This window comes from Euleptes europaea, chromosome 4, assembly GCF_029931775.1.
Source record: "Euleptes europaea isolate rEulEur1 chromosome 4, rEulEur1.hap1, whole genome shotgun sequence".
Taxonomy (NCBI): domain Eukaryota; kingdom Metazoa; phylum Chordata; class Lepidosauria; order Squamata; family Sphaerodactylidae; genus Euleptes; species Euleptes europaea.
This window is the reverse complement of record NC_079315.1, coordinates 94,350,385-94,372,874: the sequence shown is the minus strand read 5'-3', so window position 1 is coordinate 94,372,874 and position 22,490 is coordinate 94,350,385.

The following is a 22,490-nucleotide window of genomic DNA, read 5'->3' as shown; positions in this document are numbered from 1 at the left end:
AAAAAAGAACACAACAGCATGGTATCTTATTATGCAGAATGTTTTAAGAACTCATTTTCATATCTTAATGAAAGGAATACAATAATAACAAGCCTCAGTATTATTAAAAACTCCATTTGGCTCAGCTACTTATGTTTGAATCAGATCAAAACAACAGAAAAGCTAGACGTTAAATTGTTATTATCTGGAAACAAAACGGAAACAATGCTGCTACTCACATAAGCAAATAAAAAACTTTTTTGTGTGTAATTATGAAATATTAATTATTGTTAGAGTCCCAGATTGCCATCAACGCAGTCACACCAAAATCTCTATTGCAACAAATGGTAGATCAGGTGTTGTAAACTTTAAAAGGGGGAAATTATTCAGAGTTCTTGGGGCCCAAAACAATCTCTTCCTTCTATTCAGTTAGTGTATTTGCCCATATTTGACAGCATTTGACAGCCTGCCCTTCTCAAGAAGACTGAAAGCAAATCACAATCAAAATATTTAAAAAGCCAATAAATAAGAATAAAACATCTATAAGACAGTATTAAAAACATCATCTCAATTAACAAAAAGGTACTTCAAAAAGTTATGTTTTACAAAGGCCTTTTATGCACTGGTTGTTTTCGTGGAGATCACCCCCAACTACTTCAGGGCCTCGTTTTCATTATGCATGTCTTTTCCAACCTTTAGAAGTCACTTCACTCTCTCCCCATGTTTTCCCTGCATTTTCATGATGCTGTTTTTAGGCAACACTGGCCTAGACCTTTCTTTGCTCTTGTAAGTCTTCCCACCCCCTGCCAGTTGCCAGGAGGTACCTGGCAATCCTAGCAGGAGGGGATCTTCAAAAAAGCTGTAGAACAGTAGGAGTGTGTATAATGTACACAATATATATACACAAAAATCATTTGTTTAAAGATGGAGAAGGGACAATAATCCCTGTTTGTACTGTTAAACATATCAGTGACCTTTGACATGATTGACTACTCCATCCTTATCCATCAGTTGGATTACAGAGTTGGTGTTACAGCAGAAGTCCTTCTTCAGTTGCAACCATCTTGGTTCTGAATTCATGTTTTGAGGCTGTGGTCAGGTGACTAAGGCAGAACAAGCTGAAGCTGAATACAGACAAGACAAAGATTGGGAAGGCAGATGTTCTAGAGGGACTGGAGCCCCTTTCCTGAATGGGGTGGATTTGGCTTTTGCAGAGCAGCTTAAACGTTTGGGGATGCTTATGGACTCTGGAGATCTTTAGGAGGTGCTGCAATTCTTGCTTGTTTTCTAGGGTTTTTTGAAGAGTTATAAACAGTAGGCACCTTTTAAGGGGGGGAGGGGTATTTGATTTCCATCCATAACATTGTAAGAGTTGTCGAAGGCTTTCACGGTCAGAGTTCATTGGTTCTTGTAGGTTATCCGGGCTGTGTAACCGTGGTCTTGGAATTTTCTTTCCTGACGTTTCGCCAGCAACTGTGGCAGGCATCTTCAGAGTAGTAACACTGAAGGACAGTGTCTCTCAGTGTCAAGGGTGTAGGAAGAGTAATATATAGTCAGAAAGGGGTTGGGTTTGAGCTGAGTATTGTCCTGCAAAAGTATTGTCCTGTAAGTATCAAGATAATGTGCTAATGAGGGTATGGTATGTTTATATGGAACCATTGTATCCTGAAGTGATCTGTTAATGTGTGTAATCCAAAACTAATCTGTATGGCTATTGTTGAATGTTGTCTTTGTCTGGAGGTTTTTCAGGGCAGGAAGCCAAGCCTTATTCATTCTTAAACTCTCCTCTTTTCTGTTAAAGTTGTGCTGATGTTTATGAATTTCAATGGCTTCTCTGTGCAATCTGACAAAATAGTTGGTAGAATTGTCCAGTCTTTCAGTGTCTTGGAATAAGACCCTGTGTCCTGTTTGTGTCAGTCCTGAACATGGCTGTGGCTGAACATGGACTATTGAACATCATGGATTCTATCATGTCAATTTCAACTTTTACTTTTCACCATTTGACCAAGCACAGGCTTAGGACACATGGCAGCATCAGATGGCTTAGACAAATGTATAACTTGGTGTCATCAGTATGCTCATGACAACCACCAGATAATCTCTCCCAAGAAGCTTTCATGCAAATTAAAAAGAAGAAGAAGAGTTGGTTTTTATATGTTGACTTTCTCTACCACTTAAGGCAGAATCAAACCGGCTTACAACCACCTTCCCTTCCCCTCCCCACAACAGATACCCTGTGAGGTAGGTGGGGCTGAGAGAGTGTGACTAGCCCAAGGTCACCCAGCTGGCTTAGTGTGTAGGAGTGGGGAAACAAATCCGGTTCACCAGATTAGCCTCTGCCGTTCATGTGGAGGAGTGGGGAATCAAACCCGGTTCTCCAGAGTCCACTGCTCCAAACCACTGCTCTTAACCACTGTACCATGCTGGCTCAGTGGGATGAAACCAAACCCTGTGCAAGGGTCAAATAAAGGTATGTAAAGCAAAGCCCCCACCATTCTCTGGTACTCATTTTCTAGTTCTGGCCAATTCACTTGGCTTTTTCCAAAAGCCAGCCAAAACAATATTAAAAGCTACAAGCTGGACATTAGGACAATAATTCTCCTGTCATTTGTTCTGAGTGTCTGGTATTCAAAGGTATACTATCTCTGAATATGGAGGTACCATTTAGTTATCATGACTAATAGGAGATGTTTCCATAAGCAGAGCTAAGTAGAACAGGTACCAGCAGCTTTAGGTGGTGGAGCCAAAGTGGTGTAGGATGAATCCTCAAATGTGCATTGATAATACAGAGGGCAAATGCAAATAAATTCAAGGAACTGAAACTTTGGTAAACTGTGTTGTTGCAGCAATGAACTGAAGAAAGAGAGAGTTGTGTTTTCCTTCATAAGCTCCACCCAGGAGAAAGGGGTGGGATAAAGATAATGATAGATCTAGAGAACCTTTCCAGCGGTTAATGTCTTGATGACCGAGTTTAGAATCATATGACCAGATGACTAATTTGACAGATTGCCACTTTTGGGGTATGCTACTTGTACAAAAGATTAATAGTTCATGAAAAAATAGAGCATAATAAACTACAGTTGTCAAGATTTGAGGAATTACCTAATAATAAATAATTGACTTGACACATTTTGCTTCATTTTTTATGCATGGTTTTTTTCTGGCTCTGATTGCAATTTCCTTAAATCAATTCACCCTTCAAAATGATTTGTTGCATGATTTCAGCAAATCATTTTAGATCCATTACTTATTCATGAGCTGGTCATTGTGAACGTTCATGTAATTCTACTTCCATCTCTGGTGAGTGTGGACTCTGAGGAGGAGTGGTGGTGGTGGTAGTTATCATTGTTCTATGGCAAACCACCTCTCTAAGTCTCTTGCCATGAAAACCCCAAAGGGGGTCGCCATAAGTCGGCTGCGACTTGAAGGCACTTTACACACACACACACACACACACATTTATTATATATCTAATCCTAAACTGAGAAACCCTATGGCGCAGAGTGGTAAATTGCAGTACTGCAGTCAAAGCTCTGCTCATGACCTGAATTCAGTTCCAACGGAAGTTGGCTTCAGGTAGCCAGCTCAAGGTTGACCCAACCTTCCATCCTTCTGAGGTCAGTAAAATGATTACCCAGCTTGCTGGGGGTAACGTGCAGACTACTGGAGAAGGCACTGGCAAACCACCCCATAAACACAGTCTACCTAGTAAACATTGTGAAGTGACATTACCCCATGGGTCAGTAATAACCTGGTGCTTGCACAGGGGAGTACCTTTACCTAGTTCTAAACTTGGCCCCAGAGCGTGGATTGAAAAATCCACACAATAGGCCAGGTACAGAAATGCCAGCAGTTTCCTAAAAGTTAAAGAAGGGGTAAACCACCTAACTCAAAAAGCAACATGTGCGTAGGGCTGTTGGAAAAAAAAAATCGGTAAAATTCGGATTTGGCAAAATTCGGCCCATTTTTATTCGGGAAATGCCGAAGTCCGAACTCCCCCACTTTGGGTCCGTGCAGTTTGGCATGAGATCCAGAGTTCGGGGGAAAATTCGGCCGAATAAGGCCATTAAAAACATAATTGCACCTTTCCGCAGCTCCGGGGGGGCATTTTTTGGGGTAGAGATCCCAAACTTTCAGCGTAGCTTGAGGGGACCCTTCTTGCAAGAACCCCCAAGTTTTGTAAAGATTGGGTCACGGGGGGCTGATATATGGGCCCCGAAACGGGTCCCCCCTCCTTAATGTGCATCTCTGACAATGGGGGTTTGCAATTAGCAGAGCTTGCCGTCCACTCCCGAAGCTCCCAGCCCCGACAAACAGCTGAGCTGCGAGGAGAAAGGGCGGGGCAGGTGCAAAGAAGTTTGCAAACCATGCAAAGCAGTACATTTGCAGCCATGCAAACCATGCAAAGCAACACATTTGCAACCATACAAACCATGCAAAGCAACCTGTTTGCAACCATGCAAACCATGCAAAGCAACACATTTGCAACCATGCAAAGCAACACCTGACACCTGGGAGTTTGCAAACCATGGAAAGGGACAGAGGCAGCTAGCTATGCATAAGGAGCAGGAGGGGGTGGAATTTCCCCTTTTGCATCGGACTCAGGACCAGCCAAATGCATTCTTTACGTCACAATTTGAAAACCAGTTTTGAGCAAGCATCAAAAGAGACCTAACCCATCTTATGAATGAGGGAAAACCTGAGGACACACAACTGAACCCCCCCCCAAACCAGGAAGAGAGAGACTCAGGGGCACCGTCCCCCCGCAGAACAGACGAAAGCCCCCTTTGGCTTCCCCACCCACCCACAGAAACTGCTCCCTCCCCCCACACACACAGACTCTGCTTTCCCCCCCACACACACACACAGGAGAAAAATTATAGAGAAAAGCCCCAAAATGGGTCTTACTGTGGATGTCTTCTGTTCCATCTTCTTCGCACCTGCCCCGCCCTTGCTCCCCGCAGCTCAGCTGTTTGTCGGGGCTGGGAGCTTTGGGCGTGGGCGGCAAGCTCTGATAATTGCAAACCCCCATTGTCAGAGATGCACATTAAGGGTGGGGAAGAAGACCCAGCTTGGCCACTGATTGGCCGTAGGGGAATGCTGCTTACTAACTGACGGTTATGCTGCTGCGCCGAACCCCGAATTTGCCGAATTTATTCGCCAAACACCCTGAACTCGCTGAATTCGGCTCCCCGTTTTCCCGCCTTTTTTGAGTTCGGTTCCATCCGAACTAAAAACTGCTGAATCAGGGGAAATTCGGCTGTTTTTTGGTTCGGGACAAACCGAATCGACAGCTCTACATGTGCGCACAGCACAGCTGTTGGGAGAGAGAGTATAATAAGATTGGTGCAGTGCAAGAGACAAGAGAAGGAAGGGAGAGGCAACAATGGGGAGAAGAGGTGGCAGTGGAAGGGGAATGAAGAGGCGCTAGTGGGTGGGAGAAGGAGAAGACTGTGATGGTGGGAGGGTGCGGATAAGCAAGACAGGAAACTGACCAGTGGAGGATGGGATTTTCCTTCCCACATGTGTCCCTTATGGGTCTGCTGCTCATTTATATTTGTAGCTATCTATATTTCTTTCTGGCAAATATTCATTGCCATTTATTAGCTCTGAGCCAACAATGTATTTCACCCAATTATTACTGGCTGAAATGTTCATCAACAGATGCAAAAAAACAAGCCTGTAAACTGCTTCAAACTACAATGTCTCTTTCTAGGGAAATTAGTTTGCTGCCTTTGTTCAGCTGTACAATTAGCTTTGTATGTTCCTTGACAAAGGGAAATGGTATTCAGAGGTGCCTTAAATAACACATTAAGAGAATACTTTATATTTTGCATTACCTTTCAGCTGATATCTTAAAATGCTAATTAAACTTCATGGAGCAACAACATACAATAGAGACTGCTGGAGTCACTGTGCAAGCAGCTGAAGCCAAACAAAAGATTAAACAGCAAATATATTTTACTAAGGAGGCATTAAGAACAATAGAAAACTTGCTAAGTAAACTAATTAGTGCTCAAGTTAAGAATTATCTTCTAAAGCTCACAGCAGTATTGCTACCATTCATTTGAGAACATCTACACTTTGAAAACACAAAAGGATTGTGTAGTGATGGTGGTGGTGCCTTTGGCAGTGATTGGCTAAGCTGCCACATGACAAAGAAGGGCACCGCGAGCAGAATTGTCTCTGAGTGCCATTAGCCGAGGGTGCGCCAGTTCTACAGACAACAAGCTAGAAAGAAGGATCCATCAAAGAAGAAAAAGCTATGGCTTTGGGAAAGGGGTTGTGGCTCAGTGGTAGAGCATCTGCTTGGCATGCAGAAGGCCCCAGGTTCAATCCCCGACATCTCCAGTTAAAGGGACTAGGCAAGTAGGTGATGTGAAAGACCGCTGCCTGAGACCCTGGAGAGCCGCTGCCGGCCTGAGTAGACAATCCTGACTTTGATGGACCAAGGGTCTGATTCAGTATAAAGCAGCTTCATGTGTTCATGTGAAAGTATAAGCATGATCCACCTAAGCTCATTGGCTAACATAAGCAAGGGGTCCCAGAACTAGAAGGGCTGCCAGAGGGAATGAAAAGCCAGAGAAAAAAGACTGAGAAAGGAAGCATAATTGGAGAAGACGGGAGGGGAGAGTGAGAGTGAGCACAAAGGTGAAATGCACAACGCCATGGTGGAGAAAGACCTAAGTACACACTGGGTTGGGTCTTGTGATGCAAGGTGATTATGATCACTGATCTTTCCTGCATTCGCCTTCCCCCGGTCCCCCCTGGCTACTGGTAGGGGATGGGAGGTAGGGTTGCCAGATCCAGGTTGGGAAACTCCTGGAGATTTGGGGAGCTTGGGGACGACAGGAACCTCAGTGGGGTACAATGCCATAGAGTCCACCCACCAAAGCATCCATTTTCTCCAGGGGAACTGATTTCTGGAGATGTGCTGTAAATCCGTGGGATTCCCCAGGTCCCATCTGGAGGCTAACACCCCTACCAGCAGTTTTTTCCAATCCTATGAAAGGTTTTCTATTTTGAAAAAAAAAGACCAACATGCTAGGAAAAGTTGAGGGCAGCAGGAAAAGAGAAAGACCCAACAAGAGGTGGACTGACTCAAGAAAGGAAGCCACAGCCCTCAATTTGCAAGATCTGAGCAAGGCTGTCAAAGATAGGATATTTTGGAGGACTTTGATTCATAGGGTCACCATGAGTCGGAAGCAACTTGGTGGCACTTAACACAAACATGAAAGGTTATTACTGGGGCCATGGCACCTGTATGGTCTAATATCCATAGGCTGCAGGGAGGAAGGAAAAGGGGTTGGAAATCACAACTCAGCTGATGGAAAAGAGAACTCCCAGCAGTCCTGCATGGCTATTAGACCACACAGATCAAGTGCTGTTTGGTGGGAGAAGAATGTGGAAAAGAGCAGCAATCCTTGCTTGCGTTAATCTAACCCACTGATTTGAAATAAACAGCTGAACCTTGGGCAGTTGGCCCAAGTAATGGCCTTCTGTTTAAATGGGTTAGATCAATGCAAGAATCAGTCATAACACTAACTCCTACAAATGGACCTTGAGCTTGTTTGGAGGTTCTAGCAGGGAAAAGCAGCTTTCATACACCCTTGACCAAAGAACGGTACACTCCTTCTATATGGGATGGTCATCCTCTTCCACCAAGTGTGCAGCTTTGTGGGGAACGCACATGGAGCAGTGAGGGAGTCAGGGGACACCCGCCTAGCCGGCCAGATCAACCGAATCAACCCTAGCGATCAATGGGGTGACAGATCGCCCTCACATCCATAACACTGACTCCTTTTGGCACTATTTCAGTACTAATGTGATGCAATCTGATGAAGGGAACCTGTGCTGTAGTCAGACTTTTCAAAGGTAGGGGACCATTTATCAGAAAAAGAGAAAAAGTAGCATTTATTCATGGGGGCAGAAAACTGCAAAGGGCTTCTGAGAACAATGCCACTCATAGTTCCTAAAAGCCCACTTCAAACACAGTGTTTAATCTATACTTCACTTAGTCTTCTAGGAAGCAATGAGAGGTGCCTTTGCAGGAAAGATCAAAATAATAGTTTCAAAAGCCCCAGCAAGAGTTCCTGGGGAAGATCAAGTGTGGCTTAGATACCAGAAATTATGCAATTGCCATAGAATAGTTTGGGGGGCATATAATATGTTGGAGAGATCTGACTCTTCTTCCTGCCCTATTGTTGGAGCATCTGAGCATGTAAGCACATTAGAAGATTGCCGCAAGGTGTTCATCTTTATTCAGGCTTGTTGGCAGTTGCATCCTTCTGATACGGGTGACCGTGTAATTGTTCCTCTGTGGTACGCAGAACTCAAAAACACCCAGCAGGGGTGACAGGTTCAGAATGTTTTCAGGGTTTCAAGCCACATTTGGGACCACCCCCCTGCCATGTCAGTAATTCATGAAGCTGCACTGAGAACATTTCCTGGAGCAGGTGGGGACCTTGGCGTTTGCAAGCCAAATCAAAGTGCCAAACATACATTGACAACAAACACACAGTACAACAATAAGGCGACGGCACCTGGCAACCCTCCAGCAACTGAATGATGTTATAATTAAGATGTCTTTGTAAGGAGGCATGACTTGCAATGGAACTCAGTAGGGAGGGGAGAGACAGGGATGTCAAAATTATAATCCCAGCTCTACAGGGAGCGCTCTCTGTCTCTCTGCCTCTCTGTCTGTCTCTCGTTTTATATATGCCCAGATTGTCAAGAGCATCATCTCAATTTGGATGTTCCTTCAAGACACACAACAAACAAAACGATTATATATCGGAGTTCCTGACTGCCCTCCAGCCCACCACTGGCCCTGTAGGCTGTGGGTTTATGTTTAGCGCCATTTGTATTTATCCATATTTAATTTATTAATTGTATTATTTTAATTGAAACAGTAGTGGGGTTGGTTTTATTATATATTTATGCTTATTGTTTATTGTATATTATTTTATTGTATATTATTGATGTTATCTGTCCTGAGCCTGGCCTCGGCTGGGGATTGAGGAAAGGTTATAAATCGAACTAACTAACTAACTAACTAACTAACTAACTAAATAAATAATAAAAGTCTGTGCCTCTAAGCATGCTAAGTATACAACATAAACCAGGACAGAACCCAAGCACCTTTATTTTGAATAATCCAATTACCTAATGGTCTTGGACAAAGAACCCAAGCATCTTACTCACTGCTGAACCTCTACGGCCTGATCTACATAATACACTTTACCACATCCATGGCTGGTGATGAAATGTCTGGCAAGAATACTTGTCACAATTATTGATCTTTGCAAACAATGATATGTGTTGTGTTGTATAAAGGATTTAAAAAAAACTTTGCCATTGCCCCCACCCACCCACCCACCCACCGCATGTTCTGGAGGTTCTATTTCTCATGAGTCATTGCTAACTAGTCAAAGTTGTAGAAGCCACTGTTCTGAAGAAGAACCACAGACACACAGAAGGCTAAATAGTCTGTTCTTTCAGATGGTTTAGAATCAGAAGTCTGTGGTGACCATATACTAAGTGCCTCTGTCCCAGGAACATAATGCAAACATTCTAATTGCCATGTGCCAAAAAGATCGTGTGAAATCATCATGGAATTTTTGAGGTGGTAAGCTAACAGCGCAATATGCCAAATACATGTGGTGACCTTTCAAAATGAACAAATATGTCATGTGAAAACAGAAATATCCCTGCAATGACTGTATAATCTAGACTTAGGCCTGAGGTAGCTTGGTATACAGGGTTGCCAGGTCCCTGTTCACCACTGGCGGGAAGTTTCTGGGGCGGGGCCTGAGGAGGGAAGGGTTTGGGGAGGGGTGAGACTTCAATGCCACAGAGTCCAATTGCCAAAGCGGCCATTTTCTCCAGGTGAACTGATTACTATTGGCTGGAGATCAGTTGTAATAGCAGGAGATCTCCAGCTAGTACCTGGAGGTTGGCAACCCTATTGGTAGAGGTGGCATCTGCTTGCCAGCGACAACACCATCATGTTCCAGCTTTAGCCAGGGTAAGCTAACAGTGTTCCTCCTAGCCCTACAAAGCTTCAAATTCTAGCATAGCTCTGTGGATCTTGGAGCATGCAATAGGTTATTGGAGGCCCAATAAAATGTCTAATATTTTCAGTATCAGACTGGATTGAAAATATCCAATTTTGCAAAAGCACCCCCCTCCCAATAATTCCCCACCCCAACAATGGAAGAATTAATATAATCAAATCAGGAATGATGTCAGGGAGGCTCAGGAGTGCCTAAGGAGGAGGGATAACAACCCAGCCAGTCTGCAGTTCTTTGGCCCTTTAAAATTTTAAAGGCCTTTATTTTCTAGGGGTGAAAGAAAAAGGCCAGATTTACTGACCATTATTTTCAGCTTGCCATAGTTGGTCTGTGGTTAGCGTTGCAAACCCCCAGCAATTTGCCCCTCTCCCCGCCAACCACCTGAGGGTTGAGGGGCAAACGTGCATGCGGGCGCCAACGAGCAAATGCGGCACTTCCGGTTTACAAGGGGCCTTTTCCTCTTAGTTTGAGTGGGAAAGGGCCCCTTTACCACTCAAACTAAGAGGAAAAGGCCCCTCAAGAGGAGCCACTTCTGGTTGTAAACCGGAAGTGCTGCGCATGCACATCGGCACATGTGCGCAATCGCACCCACAGCCCCATAGCCTCCCAACGGAGCAGAGGAGGGACCTGGGAAGCCTATCTGTGGTGCATCGTCCCTTTAAACTGTAAAGGGACATAGTTTTCTATCAGCAGAAGACCTGGCCTAGTTTGGCTAGTTGTGTGCCTTTGAGGGCACTTCCGCTGAAGTCCCAAGAGCTTAAGTTAATTTAGAGACTGGTACAAAGAACCTTCTAAATGCTGTAGCTACTCAGCAGGGCAGAATCAAATGTCTTCAATTTTCTTCTTCTCCCACCAGTGGTATTCAGTGGATGGAGGTGAAAGCACACATTTCACAGAGTATCGGTTATGATGAGGACCTTCTGTTAGCATATTTTTCAAAAGTACCAGCAGCTGTGGGAGATCACACTGAGGTAGAGGAGAAGGTGTTTACCCTTCCCCATGCCATCGTACCAATTTTCATCCCCTACCTCAAGATATTTACCCAACAGGAAAAAACTTGCCCAATCATGCCACAAGTGGAGATGGCTTTAGAATGGGGTTGGAAAGGTTAATTCAGGATAGAGCCATTAATAGCTACTATCCAAGGTGAGTAAAGGTAGCAGAGGCAGCAAACCAGTGCTTGGAGTCAGTTAGGATTGCCAACTTCCAGGAAGAAGAAGAAGAGTTGTTTTTTATATGCCGACTTCGTCTACCACTTAAGGGAGACTCAAACCGGATTACAACTACCTTCCCTTCCCCTCCCCACAACAGATACCCTGTGAGGTAGGTGGGGCTGAGAGAGTGTGACTAGCCCAAGGTCACCCAGCTGGCTTTGTGTGTAGGACTGGAGAAACCAACCCAGTTCACCAGATTAGCCTCTGCCACTCATGTGGAGGAGTGGGGAATCAAACCCGGTTCTCCAGATCAGACTCCACCGCTCCTAACCACAGCTCTTAACCACTGCACCATGCTGGCTCCACGCTGGAGATCTCCTGCTATTACAACTGATCTCCAGCCGACAAAGATTAGTTGACCTGGAGAAAATTGCCATTTTGGCAATTGGACTCTATGGCATTGAAGTCCCACACCCCCGAAACCCCACCCTTCTGAGGCTCCACCTCAAAAACCTCTCACCAGTGGTGAAGTGGGACCGGGCAACTCTAGAGTCAACATCAGAGGAACTCCTCGGCCTCTATGCTCTCTGTTATACCTCTATAATAACTGGCTGGCCACTCTATGAAACAGTCTGATGGATTAGATGGACTACTGATCCAGCAGCACTGTTCTTTATGCCCTAATAACAGGCCTCTAGTTAGGGCTGTAAAAAAAAAAAAATTCGGTACAGTTCGGATTCGGCCGAATTTGGCCCTTGTGGGTTCGGTACGTGCTGAAGTCCGAACTCCCCCACTTCGGATCCGTTCAATTCGGCGGGAATTCAAAGTTCGGGGAAAAAATTCGGCCGAATAAAGCCATTAAAAACACAACCGCGCCTTTCCGCGGCTCTGGGGGGGCATTTTTGGGCTTAGAGGTCCCAAACTTTCAGCAGAGCTTCAAAGGACGTATATTGAAAGACTCCCCAAGTTTTGTAAAGATTGGGTCAGGGGGGGCTGAGATATGGGCCCTGAAAGGGGTCCCCCCCACCCTTAATGTGGATCTCTCCGCAGAGCTTGCCGCCCACACACAAAGCTCCCGGCCCGACAAACAGCTGATGAGAGCAAGGGCGGGGCAGGTGCTAAGAACTTTGCAAAGCAACACAACTGCAGAGCAACCCCTTTGCAAATATGCAAAGGGCGGGGCAGGTGTGAAGAATTTTGCAAAACAATACAACTGCAAAGCAACACAAGCACGCAATGCAAAACCTTTGCAACAGTGCATAGCAACACCTGACACCTGGGAGTTTGCATACCATGGAAAGGGACAGAGGCAGCTAGCTATGCATAATAAGCAGGAGGGGGTGGAATGTCTCCTTTTGCATTGGACTTGGGACCAGGCAGATGCATTCTTTAAGTCACCATTTGAAAACCAGTTTTGAGCAAGCATCAATAACCTAACTGATCTTATGAATGAGGAAAAACCTGAAGAATAAAAATGAAGCCCCCCCTCAAACCAGGGAGAGAGAGACTGGAGGGGGAACACACACCCCAGGCAGAACCGGCAAAAGCCCCCTTTGGCTTTCCCCCCCCACCCACAGAAACTGCTCCCTCCCCACACACACACACAGACTCTGCTTTCCCCCCCACACACACACAGAAAAGAAAAAATATAGATTAAAGCCCCCAAAGGGGTCTTACTGTGGCTGTCTTCTGTTCCAGCAGGAGGGGCTGGGAGGCTGGGTAATCCAATATGATTCCATTTGTATCCAATATAAGATCCATATGTATGCATCTCTCGAGGGTGATCCATTCATCCCAATAGGGGAAAGGGGAAAGCGCATATCTCGGGGGGGGGGGCCTGACCCAATGTTTACAAAACTTGGGTGGTCTCTTAAAAAGCCTTGACTGAAGCTCCGCCGAAAGTCTGGGATCGGCACACCCAAAAATGCGCCCCCTGCAGCCATGGAAAGAGAAAAGGGGGGGAGCCAATATTTCAGCCCCCACTGAACCCATCTTTACAAAACTTGGGTGGTCTCTTAAGAGGGATTCTCTGAAGCTATGACAAAAGTTTGGGGGCTGAACCCCCAAAAAAGCGCCCCCTGCAGCCACGAAAATGGAAAAGGGGGGAGAGGAAAAAGGGGTGGAGCCCATATCTCAGGGGCCCCTGACCCAATGTTTACAAAACTTGGGGGGTATCTTAAGAAGCCTAGTCTGATGCTCCGCTGAAAGTTTGGGGTCAGCACACCCAAAAATGCGCCCTCTGCAGCCATGGAAAGAAAAAAAGGGGGGAGCCCATATCTCGGGACCCCCTGACCCAATGTTTACAAAACTTGGGTGGTCTCTTAAAAAAACCTGTCTGAATATCCCCTGAAAGTTTGGGGTCGGTACCCCAAAAAATGCGCCCCCTGCAGCCACGGAAAGGAGCGAATGTGCACAAGCACCCCCTCACACACACATGAGGATTTCCCTCTCTCTCTCTCTTTCCCCGGCCGGCCGCACATCAGCTGATTCCTCCAGCACTCAATCCTGACTGATTGGCCAGAAGAAGACCCAGCTTGGCCACCGATTGGCCGGGGGAGGAGAATGCTGCTTACTGACGGTTATGCTGCTTACTGATGGCCGAATTGGCCGAATTTATTCGCCGAACTCCCGAACTCGCTGAATTCGGCCCCCCGGTTGCCCGCCAGTTTTGAGTTCGGATCCGTCCGAACTAAAAACCGCCGAATCAAGGGAAATTCGGCTGATTTTCAGTTCGGGCCGAACCGAATTGACAGCCCTACCTCTAGTTACTTGTGTAGTATGCTCTGAAGTAGTTTTACAGTGCAATCCTAAGCAGAATTACACTCTTTAAAATCCATTGAGGTCAATGTTCTTAGAAAACATAAATCTGTTTAAGATCGCACTGTTACTCTGTTAGCCCACAGGAACACAACTAGTGAGAGGCAGTAAATGTTCTATTCCCTCTTGCTTTCTGTCCTCATGCACAGTACAGTCCTAAATAGAGTTACGCCCTTTAAGCTCATTGACTTCAATGGACTCAAAAGGGTGTAGTTCTGCTTAGAATTGCACTGTAAATCTCCCAGCAGGGTGCTATTTCATCATTTGTTTAAAAGGCTATCTCCCATCATTTCTGTATAGCCTGAGGTGGCTTAGAGAAATGACCATAGACCACATAATGCAAAGAAAAACAACACATAAAGATCACAAAGTTCTCTAAGGAAAGGGAAAAAAATCCACATTGATTGAATGCCAACAAAAGACAATATATTTTCCAGTTTAACAACTTTTCGTGACTTTTCTCTTACAAAAAAGGACGCTTAAAAATAACAGTTTTTCAATCCTTATGAAATGACAACTGTTCAGTGAATTCCAAACTGCCTCTGGCAATCTGTGCCACAGGGGCAGCAAGGGAATATATCTGGCAATATACCTCCACACCTGAGGAGGGGGGATTTAGAGGAAAAACTGGTGTGAGGAGCACTACTTGTATCAAGCATGACAGAGGGAGGGGCGCTCTTTCAGATTTTCAAGTCCTAGATTTTGAATGGATTTAAAGGTTAAAACCAGCACCTTGGACTGAAATCAGAAGCAAGTCAGAAGCAGGTGTAACTCCACATGGTGGTGGTATCTTGTAAGTAAAGGAATGGCCACATTTTGCACCAAATAAAGCTTCCAGAAAAAGGGTAGCATCTTGTCGAGTATGGTACAATAGTCCAGTCCAGACGTAACTAAGTTTGGATCAGTGAGGCTATGTCAATAAAGTTTAAGTAAAAAGGTAAAGATAGTCCCCTGTGCAAGCACTGGTCATTACTGACCCATGGGGTGACATCACATCATGTTTACTAGGCAGACTATGTTTACAGGGTGGTTTGCCATTGCCTTCCCCAGTCATCTTCCCTTTACCCCCAGCAAGCTGGGTCCTCATTTGACCGACCTCGGAAGGATGGAAGGCTGAGTCAACCTTGAGCCAGCTACCTGAAACCAACTTCCATCAGGATCGAACTCAGGTTGTGAGCAGAGCTTTTGACTGCAGTACTGCAGCTTACTACTCTGTGCCTCGGGGAAGTTTCCAAATCAGTTGGAGATTAAAGAAAGTGGGCAGGCAGCACAGAGCACTCCCCCCCCCAGCTCAGCACTTTAACCAGACTGAACCTGGGACCCTCTGCACCCAAATCATATGCTCAACCACTGAATATGTTTTCTCCCCTCTTGAAATCAAGTTTAACAGTGCCATCCTAAGCTTCTATGTCCTCAAGGGTGTTCCCCCCCTTCTTACCCTGCATTTCTTCACTTAGGAAAGAGGAAAGCCATTCCATCAGGGCTTTTATCTCATCACCAGTCATCTTTGTAGAGTACTGAATATAAGCCTGATGGGGAGTACCAGTTAGCTACACTGCACTTTCTTTAAGCAGGCTGTATTTGGTCAGGTAACAATAGGAGAGGAAGAGAAGAGAGTCCTCCTTTATGCTCTGACAGAATACTAGTAGACGCAAGAGGGGAGGACTTCTTTTCTTCTCCACAATTGCAGCTACTTCCTTAAAGCTGCATAGGTTTCAAATGATATGGCCACTGAGGGAGAAAGCAAGAGTTAAGCGAACCCAGAATGAGGAATTCAATCATGACTCTACGCACCCCGGAGTCAAATCTACAGGATGTCAAAGTTAATGTTAATCTTGTGGGCATGTAGAAAAACTGCTGCTGTGAGAACATTATGAAGTCTTGCTCTCAGTTTTAAAGGCTTAACTACAATGCAAAGTATATGTTTTGATATGACAGATCCTCCAAAAGATCCTCAAGCTCTTCCCTTCATATTGATTATTGCTACATCTGTATTCTTCTCTTCCCTCCAAGCACATAGAGCTGCCTCACATTTCCAACAACACTGTGAGGTATGTTAATTGTGACAGGGATGTACTGTGAAGCCATCTTCACAGCTGAGTGCTTTCAAACCCCAAATAGTCTCAACAACTTTTTACTCTCTGATCAGTCCCTGTCAGAACGCTGTCTGTATTAATTCTTCATCCTCCAATCACCACCCTAATTATATGTCTTTCTGTTACCCAGAATGCTGTTCTTTCTATCCATCAAACATAAGTTTGATGGATCAATTGATTTTTTTTCTGTCAAGGCTGTGGGCCAATTCACTCTTCACCTCAGATCTGGCGCATGTCATGTCTTTGCTTTCAAAAGGAAATCCCTAGCTATTTCAAAAGACAAAACACTGACGAACTTGCTAAGCGCTTAGCAAATTGGTGAGTTAAGTCTTTAGATCTGAGGAAGCAGGGCGCTAACAGATAGTCATGTCTACAGCTGAACAGAAATGCCTCTCCCCAATTTAACTGTCCTGCGCACAGGCTACAAAGAGAGTTCGGGCCTGCATCAGTTCGCAACGGGACGGCTGATGCCCCCATCCAGCCTTCCCATGCTTCGCCAATGCGTTAATAACACTGTTGCCATTAATTTAGTTGTGGCCATATTTTTCCAATGCATAAAAAATGTTTTCCAATAAAAATACTGTTCTTTATTAATAAAATTGTTATACGTTTATTAAAGTTGAGTAGTAGTAACTTATATATTCAGTTCTCAGCCCAATAGCCCTTGGACAGCAACACTGTTTGCCAATTCTTTGGGAAGAACTGCAAACAGGCTAAGGTCTTCCTCCATCTTAGTGTTAGCTGCAACCATATTCCCTGCTGTTGCTCTGCCTCATCGCCTCTCCAATCACGCTGCATTTTGCCAGAGTACAAATAGGAATAGTTGCCCTAACTATCATGTAGCCAGTCAGATTTTCTCATGACATGACGTCATGAAGCCAAATCAGAGTGAGGGCCTTGATTCTAGTGCAGTCAAAGAAAAGGTAAGGATACTGACTAGCGATTGGCCAATAGAATTATCACTCCCACTAGAATGACAATTTATTAACAAAGACGAGGGGGGGGGGTGAAAGGTGGGGACTTTCCTCTGTGTGCAGGTTATGGGACTAACAGCGCATTCCTGAAAGGAATGCCTGCGCCGGGTTTAGGAGGCAACCCAGTGGCATTGCCTCCTAAGGAGGTTTCGGCACGGCCCAGTGCCAAAAATCTGCGCAACCCTTATAGGGTTGCACGGGACATACACCACCTAAAAAACCACCTGAAAGGTGGCGTATCTTGGCAAAAACAAAAAGAGGCTGGAACGCCCCAGGAATGCCTCCCGGGACGCCTCCCGGCTCACTGCTGCAGCCTGTGCTAGCGGCTGGATGCCAGCGGGAGGCTCCAGCAGCATCCAGGCCCAGCATTGCCGCGGCAGCGGCCGGGGACCAGCGGCCAGGCCTGCACGCTGGTGCTGGGGCCACTCACGCCGGCGTGCGCCTTCTGGGCACCGGTGGTGTGGGCCCTTGAGCCGGCATGCGCCTTTGCCGGCCTCCTAAGGGCTTTCGGTACGGCCCCCGGCACATTTCAGGAATGCGCTGTAAGCTACCTTAAAGTGTTGGAAACCTAAATTAGGTAAAATATCATCTGTGCTGTATTTGTTGAGCAACTTATTATATATATATATATATATATATGTATATTTCTCCTTTCCTTAATACTAGTTTCCCCTCCCATACCTTTCCCTGTGAAATATAATAAAATTCTGTTTTATTGTTGAACTGAGTAAAGCCTCTGGTGTTTCAATTGTCTGAGGTAAAGCGACATAGGTGACGTAGGAGAGATTTCCCCCCCTCGTCCCAGTCTTACATATGGCTTCCATGTACTCTCTCATCCACTCAGCCAGACCTACTTACTTTCCACAGTACAAGTGCACCCATCTGCCTTTGGACCATTATTTGGCTACAATGCTAAAATCTCACCCCACCTTTTTATGATAGTTGCCAAAAAAAATCTTCACTTCAGGAAGTGGAGAAGTGGAGATCAGTTCAATAGCTATCAATAACTAGTAGCAAAGGAATTGAATTTCTATATGAAATGCTCAAGAGCGGCCTACGCAGAGGGAAAGTGGAGAAAGTGGAAGGCTCCTCAAAATGAGAAATCAGATCCTCAAGGCTTTTGAGACTCACTGAGGTGAAATTTGCCAATAGAAATCATTCAATGAACCCATTCCCATGCAGCAATTCTACTCATCTCAGAAGGGTCTTTTAATGATCCCCAGCGGTGGAATACTGTTTCTGCCCAATTGTGGATATTTACTGTGGCTACCTCTAGATTATACAGTAAAACATTACTATTTTAAAGCAAAAGTTGGCTTTTGTTTCATTTTGAGGCTGGTTTTGATTGTTCTAGTATGGTTTCCCCTGAATTGTTATTTTTAAAAATGTTTTTGCAAGCCACCTTGAGTTCTTTCGGGGAGGAAAGGGGACTAGAAGTCTTTCAAATAAATAAAGACTCCGGGTGCCTTGCAAACAATTAATAAGCCAACAAACCTGTTTCTCCCTACCTGAGTTTTGGTTGTGCGGTTTATCAAAATGTGTATCTGTCACCACTTGCGGACGCAAATGGGAGACTTTGTTGAAACACAGGAAAAGGAAAAAAGGAAAACCCAACAGGTGTAAAAGGTAAAGATAAACTCTTTATTCCAAAGTATACATTCCAATGTATTCTGAGCAATGAGTTCTTCAGTTGGAGGATGCAAATGACCTTGGTAAATTAGTTCTGAAAAGAACCGCTAATGGTTGCCAGAATTAACTGGTAGCAGCTCTTGTATAAGCAAGTGAACATTCTGCATTTCCCAGGTGAAGAGCTAATCGCTTGAAAAGCACCGGGTTCTGGGCACTTGTGTCTCTTGCACCTGTTAGGTTTTTGACTTCTCCCATTCTGTGGTGATGCCCCTGTGGTGTGTTTTATTAAAACACCAACCACATAGGCACTAAACAGTAAGTAACTAAAACACATGAACAAATGCCATTGCCTAAGCATCCCAGTTCAAGTAGTAACAATATTTAACACTTAGATGCCATTTTAAAGTGTCAAAGCGCTCTGCGTGTATTATTTCAGTGACATAAGCTCCAGCTGTCCTCATTTCCCTCAGACAGTGCCGATTTCCCAGCATGTCTCTGGCAAATCACTGTCTCTTGTCACACATATGGCCAGAAATATATGGGATTTATTAACAATCAAAAATAGTGAAATCTAAACACACCTGTACGTCCTATATGGGCTATGCAAATGAAACTTAACACACTAAAACATACAAGCATAGAAACCTATACAAACAGATTATCCAAAGATGGCTGATTGCCTATTTTCAATGTCCACAGTTGTAATAAAAATAATGAGGTGTAGTCTCATCTGAAGAGTCCATGTGTGAAAAACACATCAGGACGGACCATCTCCTCTAGAGGCACTCAAAGCAGTTTCGTGTATAAAACACTTCTTCAGTTGTATTCAATCTTCTTATTTCCATTGACAGGCGTATTGTTTCTTGCCCAGTTTATTTAGTAGTAGCTACTGCTTACAGTTTTCTTTCTTCCTTGCTAGGATATCAATATCATATCACAACTGAAGCAACTTTTTTTTTATGAGTGAATTTTTCAACAAAAATGATGGAGTTTGTTACTAAAATAAGGCTATTTTAGTGATAGAAACATAAGCCAGTGGGTTGAAGTACTTAATACTGACTTTATAATATGCTCTAATGCCCATTTCATATGGCCTCAAAATGTCCCTGCAATTGGTCAAATTTCAAAATTTTCTCGGGGGCTTGCAGCGCCCGAACCCCCAGCTGTATGGGCTCCTGAGCTCACCAGAATCTATTCATAGCCTATATTTTGGCAGCTGGATCCTCAAATCCTTTGTTGGTGCAAGGCTTAATTGTTATACAGCTCAGCCCTTAGGCTAGAGCCAATCGGAACCATAAAAAGATATCTGAATTCTCAATTTAGGCTGCACTCGTCTCACTTGTGCATTGCAACAACAAAAATCATATTGTCAACTCTTTATCCTAATGAGCCTCCTCTGATGACCTTCTACCTCTCTATTAGAGAATGAACCAATAAATCTGTCATAGAAAACCTCACAGAAGAAGATAACAGTGGTTACCCAGACATCGTTGCTGGTGGGAAGGGGCTCACTGTATGGCCCATTGTCTAGGGCTCCACCCCACCACCCTGTTCTCCACCATTTGGACCTCGAGGTCTTTGCAAGGGCAGTAAGGCCCTTTGGACCTTGTTGGATGTTGCCCAATTGTAGGCTGATGGTACAATCGGTACCGTCTTACAGTATAACACCTTCCTCATTAACTATTGTGCTGTTAGATTTCAGTATTCCTGCTTATTACATAGACTACCATTTGTATTTCCTTAGCATCCTTTTCTTCTGTACTGGTGAGGACCAGCATTCCAGTAAACTACAGTTCCTTTGCTGCTGCCTCTTCAGTTTTGGTGAAAATTTCAGATTTGGCAAGGATTGGTTCCATATTTCCCATCTCTTTTCATTTACTGCCCAACAATTCTGCTACTTTGTTCCAGCAAATTACACTTGGTTATGATAAGCCCTTTATCATGACATCAGCTCCAGCTGCTGCTTTATTTTAATCCTTGGTTATTACAGTTTTTAGCTGCAGTTTAGCAAGTTTGTAATTCAGCGCATCTTTGCTGCTTTGCTGACTCTCAAGGTTGTGGGTCTCCTAGCAATCCATCCTAGGTATTACCACCACAAATCTTCATGACATTTAGTAAAGAATTGTGTAGTTCCGCAAACTGTTAGAAACATCCTTCTGTATTTAACTATTGCTTTGTTCTGCCAGACTATGGAAGTATCTGGTTTCTGTTGTTTCCAAGTGGTTAGCTCCATTCCTAAAGCAGTAAACAACAAACCCATTTACTCACAAGTGTGCACTCAACAGAGATCTTTAGCCAGTCCTGCCTCTCTGATAAGTATGTTTGTGTACACACATGTCTTATAACACCTTTTGTCAAACTGACACTATAGTTAGGGTTGCCAGGTGCCCGCTGATGGCGGGCAAACCCCCGGCAATTGACACCTCTGCCCGCCGACCACCTGAGGGTCAGCGGGCAAACATGCACACGCATGTGCATACCCAGCGCGTCACTTCCGGTTTAGAACCGGACGTTCTGCCTCATGAGGGGCCTTATACAACTTAGTTTGATTGGTAAAGGGCCACTTTACCACTCAAATTAAGAGGTATAAGGCCCCTTGCAAGGCGGCACTTCCGGTTCTAAACCGGAAGTAAAGTGTGTGCGTCAGCACGCACGTGTACACGTGCTTACACACAAAAGCCTCCAGCCGGAGGAGAAGAGGGACCTGGCAACCCTAACTATAGTATAGGAAATATTAGATCAAGCTGGCAAACTTACTCCAATTTAAGCCAATCCATACCATCAGGTATATCAGATAAAGGCATCATAAAGGATCCACATGTTTCTTCCCCACCAGCACCATGATAAAATTAAATTGTCTGGGCTGGCATACCATAAATATTGTTGGAAAGAGCAGTTGCTTTGAAAGGCATTTTTTCTTCAATTTAATGATCACAAAATACTAACTGCTTACTATTAACAGCATCTAATTACACAATACAATTTTACAAGCTTTTCACAGTATTCCGACAGCCCAAAAAAAATGCTTAGGGAAAATGTGGCCATGTGTTCTACCCTAGAAGAAGAGTAATAAATAACAAAAGAAAAGAAAGCCCTCCACAGATGTCTGCTCCCAACCAGGTAATCACCCATTGTTATATAACTATTCAAATTTATTGTGTGTACAATCATACTGCACAATAATTACTTTGTAAATATGGGATAATGTTTCATTTGCAGTCTGTGCAGTCAGACATGGATGGCCAGAATTTCCTACTTCGTTCTGTTTAATAAGAATGTGAGCTAATTAAAATGGTCCATAGGGCTGTCAATTCAGTTCGGTCTGAACTGAAAATCAACCCTGATTCGGTGATTTTCAGTTCGGACGGATCCGAACTCAAATCTGGCGGGCAACCGGGGGGGCCGAATTCAGCGAGTTCGGGAGTTCGCGAATAAATTCGGCCAATTCGGCCCCCCCTTCAGGGGAGCCTGCTGAAAGGCGCGGGCTGCCCTTTAAACTGATCTGCGCCTCCCAGCTGGGAGGCTCAGATCAGTTTAAAGGGCAGCCCGCCTCCCTTCAGCGGGCTCCCCCAAAGGGAGGAGGGCTGTCATTTAAACTCATCTGTGCCTCCCGGTCGGGAGGCACACATGAGTTTAAATGACAGCCCGCCAGCCCGCCCCCCTTCACGGGAGCCCGCTGAAGGGAGGAGGGCTGTCATTTAAACTCATCTGTGCCTCCCGGCCGGGAGGCACAAATGAGTTTAAATGACAGCCCGCCCCCCTTCACGG